Here is a 7,019-nt window from a genome sequence, read left to right as displayed (position 1 = left end):
TTTGGGTCCTTCGAGGGAGGTGCTCAGCACAGCGAACAAGGCAACCGGACTAATAATGCTTTATCACTCTCACTTAGCCATAGAATTCTATAATTTTAAATTTCGCGAAGCCCCTGGTATTTGGAAGGCCGAATTTGGGGCGCGATACACGCCTTTAAGCCGGACAGGGCCGGCCCCTCGCTCTAAGCGGCATAAGTCTTTAGGGACTCGAAAACCTCGCCGAACAGCGACCAGTCTCTCGCCTTATCATGACAGTCAGTTTTAGCTTTCTCTACTGAGGTGCTGAACCCAGCAGAACCGGGGCACAATCGCAGTAGTTCTCCTAGTGCTACCTTAGCCGATAGAGCGGAACGTAAGGTACCAAAACATAGGAGCCGGGCAAACCCAACATTTGACCAAAGACATGATTCGGAGCTGATGCATATAATGCTATAAGTTCGGGGTGCCGCACTTGTGAAAGTGTTCGGACTTTTCACACCGCATTGTGGGGTACATAAGCCCCTGGTGTATTGGCCGTACCAAAGTGTACGGTTGCAAGGCGTCATTAATGAACACAAAGATATATATATTTATATAACAAGAATGCAATAATAATCATAATGTCATGCATTGTTTGTTCAAAAAATTGCGTAAAGGCAGATTGATACAGATAGTGCGATAAGCAAAGAGTAGGACTATGTCCCTTCCAAGGGCAAGCTGAGGAATGATATTAAATTGAATATTTCACTCGTTACTGTAATCAACCTGGGAATTCCGTGGTATAACGTAGTTGTCTGCCTCCTTGGTTGCTGCATCATGTGTTCGGCAATAGTGCTGCCGAATAGTGTTTCCAGATATTAAGGTCCTGAAAGAAAAAGAAAAATAACCAAACGGGAATCCCCTAGTGCGGTTTAGGCCGCGTCTTGGGGCGTGCCGCACTTGTGCCCCCCTCCCCACCTGTGCCCATGGTATTTTTAATGCGTAATTATGTATGCGCGGCATGAGTTTCACCGCTGGGCTGGGATTGGGGTGGCCACCGTATTGCTATGCAAGCTCAGATCGCGCCAGGCGGTCTATTTGCCGATTACCCCGAGCGTGCTTGAAGGTGGCTGGGCTGTGAAGCACCGAACTGGTTGATTGCCTTGAGAGGCTGCTTTGCGTTTCTGCTGCGAGGGTTGCGGTGTGCTCCTCTGTTCGGAGAGAGCGCTCTGTGTTTCCATTGACTGTAATAACTCTGCGAGGTCCTGGCATCTTGACCTTGAGGTATGCATAATGCGGTACCGCATTGAATCTAGCAAATGCGGTTTGCCCGAGCAGCGCGTGATAACCACTGCGGAACGGGACTATATCGAAGATTAACTCTTTGCTTCGGAAGTTATCCGGGGATCCGAAGACCACTTCCAGTGTAATTGAGCCTGTGCAATGGGCCTCTACACCTGGAATGACGCCCTTAAAGGTCATTTTTGTGGGTTTGGTCCTTGAGGGGTCTATACCCATTTTGCGCACTGTGTCCTGATAAAGCAGGTTCAGGCTGCTGCCGCCATCCATAAGGACTCGAGTGAGGTGAAATCCGTCAATGATTGGGTCTAGGACCAGTGCGGCGAATCCGCCATGACGGATACTAGTGGGGTGGTCCCTGCGATCGAAGGTGATCGGACAGGAGGACCAAGGGTTGAACTTTGGGGTGACTGGCTCCAACGCATATACGTCCCTGAGCGCACGCTTCCGCTCCCTCTTGGGGATGTGGGTTGCGTATATCATGTTCACCGTCCGCACTTGCGGGGGAAACCTCTTCTGTCCTCCAGTGTGCGGCTGCCGGGGCTCCTCCTCGTCATCGCTATGCGGCCCCTTGTCCTTGTTTTCGGCAATTAACTTGCCGGCCTGCTTGAACACCCAACAATCCCTGTTGGTGTGATTGGCTGGCTTGTCTGGGGTGCCGTGTATTTGACACGAGCGATCGAGTATACGGTCCAAGCTGGACGGACCCGGCGTACTTTGTTTGAATGGCTTTTTCCGCTGACCGGGTTTAGAGCCTTTGAATCCGGCATTGACTGCCGTATCCTCAGTATTTTCGCTGTTAATGCGGCGCTTATGTTTGTTGCGACGTGACCTGCTATTGCCATCCTTGGTATCTGAGGTACCATGGTTCTTTGATATGTTATTACTGCGAGCCAGCCAGCTGTCTTCTCCCGCACAAAAGCGGGTCATGAGCGTCGTGAGAGCTGCCATAGATTTCGGCTTTTCCTGACCAAGGTGCCGGGCTAGCCACTCGTCTCGGATGTTGTGTTTGAAAGCCGCTAAGGCCTCCGCATCCGGACAGTCGACGATTTGATTTTTCTTTGTAAGGAACCGAGTCCAGAATTGCTTGGCCGACTCTTCTGGCTGCTGAATTATGTGGCTCAAGTCATCGGCGTCTGGTGGTCGCACATAAGTGCCCTGAAAGTTGTCGAGGAATGCGGCTTCCAGATCTTCCCAACAACTAATGGAGTCCGCTGGCAAGCTGTTAAGCCAATGCCGCGCTCGTCCTTTGAGCTTTAGTGGGAGGTATTTGATGGCATGTAAGTCATCACCGCGGGCCATGTGGATGTGGAGGAGGAAATCCTCAATCCATACTGCGGGATCTGTTGTGCCGTCGTATGATTCAATATTTACAGGTTTGAAACCTTCTGGGAATTGATGTTCCATTACTTCGTCTGTGAAGCATAAGGGGTGTGCGGCGCCTCTATATTGGGCTATATCATGACGCAGCTCAAATGGGTCTTGCCCACTGTGTTCGGCCCGGCCGGATTTTCTTTTACTGTATCCGGCGTGACGTTTATCGTCTCGCAGAGTGGTGCACCGTCGTGATCCGTAGATCGATCTTGCATGCTTTGCTTTGTCCTCCAATATGTCTTGCAGGTCTGGCGTATCTCCCCGTGCCTTTTTATTTGAATGGCGTCGGGGTGGAGGCTGAGCTTTTGGCTGGAATGCCTCTCTATCGCGGCCACGAGGTGGCCGATCAGCCGTATCGTACGCTTCTTCCTCTAGTCAGGGTAGTAGCCTGCACTTTGGGTAATTCTTGGAGGGGCGCTCGAGTTTATATTCCTCGGCCGCGAGGACTTCAGTCCATCTATCAGCTAGCAGATCTTGATTAGCTTGAAGTTGTTGCTGCTTTTTCTTCAGGCTATTTGCCGTGCCCATAAGCCGGCGCTTGAAGTACTCTTGTTCGACGGGATCCTCTGGTACGGCAAATTCATCGTCGCCGAGGCTTGCCTCGTCTTCGGAGGGGGGATGTAATTGTCATCCTCCTCCTCTCCGTCTGTCGCTCTCTCAGGAGAGCTGGCTCCTTCATCCTCCGGCTCTAAATCTTGCTGGAGGGGATTGTTGTTGTCTTCGGCACTATCCGGAGTGTTATTATCTCCTGTGTCGGTATCACCACTTTTGCTTTGACGGGACTTAGAGCGGCACCGCTGACGTCGGCGCTTGGGTTACTTCTTGGAGGGGTTATCCTCCGCTATCTCGTCGTCATTGCCTTCGTTGGGTGTATCCACCATGTATATGTCATATGACGAGGTGGCTTTCCAGTGCCCTATAGGCGTTGGTTCATGTTCATCTCCTACATCGTCGTCCATACCGTCGATGTCTTCGGAGTTGAAGTCGAGCATGTCGGTTAAATCATCGACAGTGACTACGAAGTGGGTGGTGGGTGGGCGTTGAATTTCTTTGTCGTCCGCATCCCAATCCTGTTGGCCGTAGTCCGGCCAGGGCTCTCCTGACAAAGAGAGAGACCTTAGTGAATTCAGAATGTCGCCGAAGGGTGAGTGCTGAAAGATATCCGCGGCGGTGAATTCCATGATCGGCGCCCAATCGGATTCGATTGGCAGGGGCGCGGATGGTTCGGAGTCCGAAAAAGAGTCCGGCACCTTGGAGTCACGGGCTGCGCGGAGGGTTAGGCTGGTGTTTGGCTCGATCGCCATTGACACTGCAGCCCCTGAGGCGGTGTCTAACCACCCGTCCTCGATTGGTGCAGTGGGCTCCGGGTTAAGGGTCGGAGCTGTTGCGGGCGCGGCCTCTGGGGTACTGTTCGGCGGTAGAGCTAGGTCATACCCATCATGATAGTGCGGCGCGCCCGACTGTGGCTCGAATCCGTCGAAGATCAAGTCTCCGCGGATGTCGGCCGTGTAGTTCAAACTTCCAAACCTGACCTGATGGCCAGGGGCGTAGCTTTCAATCTGCTCCAGATGGCCAAGCGAATTAGCCCGCAGTGCAAAGCCATCGAATACGAAGATCTGTCCAGGGAGAAAAGTCTCACCCTGGACCGCATCGCTATCGATGATAGTAGGATCCATCAAGCCTAACGGCGACGACACAGAGGAACTCTCAATGAAAGCACCAATGCCGGTGTCAAAACCGGTGGATCTCGGGTAGGGGGTCCCGAACTGTGCGTCTAGGCCAGATGGTAACAAGAGGCAGGGGACACGATGTTTTACCCAGGTTCGGGCCCTCTTGATGGAGGTAAAACCCTACGTCCTGCTTGATTAATATTGATGATATGGGTAGTACAAGAGTAGATCTACCACGAGATCGGAGAGGCTAAACCCTAGAAACTAGCCTATGGTATGATTGTATGTTGTGGTTGTTGTCCTACAGACTAAAACCCTTCGGTTTATAAAGACACCGGAGAGGGTTAGGGTTACACAAGGTCGGTTACAAAGGAGGAGATATCCATATCCATATTGCCTAGCTTGCCTTCCACGCCAAGTAGAGTCCCATCCGGACACGAGACAAAGTCTTCAATCTTGTATCTTCATAGTCTAACAGTCCGGCCAATGGAGATAGTCCGGCTGTCCGGAGACCCCCTAATCCAGGACTCCCTCAGTGCCACCAGGACCTATCCTTGTTCATGGATGGCGAGGCCACTGGCAGCCCGATGCAACTCTATTGCCCCTGGAATGAGCTGACGGTGAGGACGTAGTAGGCAACCCTACAACTCTTGTTGTCTGGATACTTCTAGAAGAGGACACGGTAGTCGCCCGACGGGCGGTGAGGGTACAGGGCCGCCACACTGCCGCCGGTCAGATCCGGGAGCTGGAGCCACTAGCGAGTCGCCGGATTGCAGATGTAGAAGCAGTGGTTGGAGAGGGAAAGGAGGAGGAGCCCGTCGCAGGAGGCGTGGATGGTGAAGCCACGGCGAGATTTGTTGTAGTCGTCGAACCCGAGGACGGGCCGGCGAGTGGCGAGGGTTTGTCGGATATCCAAGGCATCAACCATGGGGTGGGCGGCGTAGTCGTTACTCCTGGTGCGGAAGAAGACCAGCGGGAGCGATGGCTGGCGGCGGTGGTGGGCCATCAGGAACGCGGCGTCGGAGGCAGCGGCGCCAGGAGCGGCAGGCCGCGCGGCAGCGGAGGAGCTCCTTCGCTGGCACACGGACAAGGATTTCCCACTGGACGACCTCGTCAGGGAGGGGGGCAGGGACAGCGACATGGTCACTCCTGCGCCTGCACGGCCTCCTATTCACCAAGGATTCAGTGCCGCCGCCAGCCATCGCAGGCGGCTCGCCGGCGACAATGAATCGTAGGGTTTGACCTGAATTTTGCGGTGATGCGACGAGGCCTGGTGGATAATTGGGCAAAGATGACTTGCACGAATATTAGAGTGCCAACCCATGGTGGATTAAGCCCTCTCACAACTTACTTTGTGCATTTTTAGTTAGTTTTTATTTATTCATTGCCCTAAAGGCTTCTTCAATTGTCTCATCACCTAGGATGATTGTTTACCATTCTCCCTTTGACACTTTAACCAATATTACCATTTTCCCTATCTAAAGAGACGAATCTATGTGTCGGGATGATGTGGTAGCTGGCTCGATGACAACCCAGTCTTCTTCGAAGGAAGGCATATTTAAGCACTATACGTGTGACACATGTGATAAGCAATCCAAACTATTTAAGAAAAAATATATATTGTAATGATCAACTGCAAGAGTTACATGATGAAAGGGGCAAGGATTGTCCAAATTAGGCAGAGAAGTCATGGTTAAATCGATTATCCAAGCCCAACCAACGTATCCTATGAGTTGCTTGCTTTTGTTTCCCCAAAAAACTTTGCAAGAGTCTATCATTGATTTCATTCATTTTATGTACCAGGTCAGGTAGATTCTGGACCCTATCAGATAATTTTCAGAAGGGAACCAAGGTATGTATCTTGCCTGAATCAAAAGTTATATTTGTTCATGGAAGCGTGGAGATTGTGGAACTCTCGGGAAACAAATCAGATAATTATCAGATGGAAACAGAGGTCTGTGTTGGGTCAAAATCAAAAGAGTTTCTATTAGTAAAGGGATTGAGAATGTGGAAACCCCTAGAAGGAAAGCACCATTGATGGAAGGCAAGAAAGTTGAATCATCTGTTTGGATAGTCAATGTTGCGAGGGATAGGAAAACACCTTTTAATGAGATCCTCATGATATATTCTCAATGCTTGGGTAAAGTTAGTAAGGACAAAAGTGATATTTGTTTTATCCCTAACACTCCGAAGTATAGGAGAATTCATGTCAAGCAGTTGTTGGGCATTCCTAGTGAGGCTTTCACGAAGCAGTATCTTGGACTCCCAACGGCAGTAGGGGGATCACCAGTGGGACTTCTGATCATACTGATGAACGATTATTGAGCAAAGATGAATGGCTCATTCGAGAGGAATATGGCATGTGTGGCAAGAGAAACCCTAATCAAATCGGTAATCCTAGTGATTCTGACATATAGTATGAGATGCTTCTTGTTGACTAAGAAGACTTGCTCAAAACACTCCTCGTACATGGCTAGATATTGGTGGACCAGTTCCTTGGATAAGAGATCATTACACTGGCGTGCTTGGGATAAGCTCACAGTACCTAAATGTAAAGACATGATGAGTTCTCGTGACCTGGAATTCTTTAACTTGGCACTGTTAGGGAAGCATGGATGCCGGCTTTTGACCACCCCTGATTCATTTTGTGCTAGAGTGCATAAAGGGAGGTATTTCCCAGACTTAGATTTCATCCATGCTAATACCCCTTCGACTTCC

General features: G+C 50.7%; 1 pseudogene; it reads right to left on the bottom strand.

The window, feature by feature from the left end:
- Nucleotides 1-4,968: 4,968 nt before the first annotated feature.
- On the bottom strand, nt 4,969-5,503 carry LOC123088687 (probable F-box protein At3g22720; annotated as a pseudogene).
- Between the last annotated feature and the right edge of the window lie 1,516 nt (nt 5,504-7,019).

This window comes from Triticum aestivum, chromosome 4A (genome assembly GCF_018294505.1).
Source record: "Triticum aestivum cultivar Chinese Spring chromosome 4A, IWGSC CS RefSeq v2.1, whole genome shotgun sequence".
Lineage (NCBI taxonomy): Eukaryota > Viridiplantae > Streptophyta > Magnoliopsida > Poales > Poaceae > Triticum > Triticum aestivum.
This window is presented reverse-complemented; position numbering and strand designations above follow the sequence as displayed.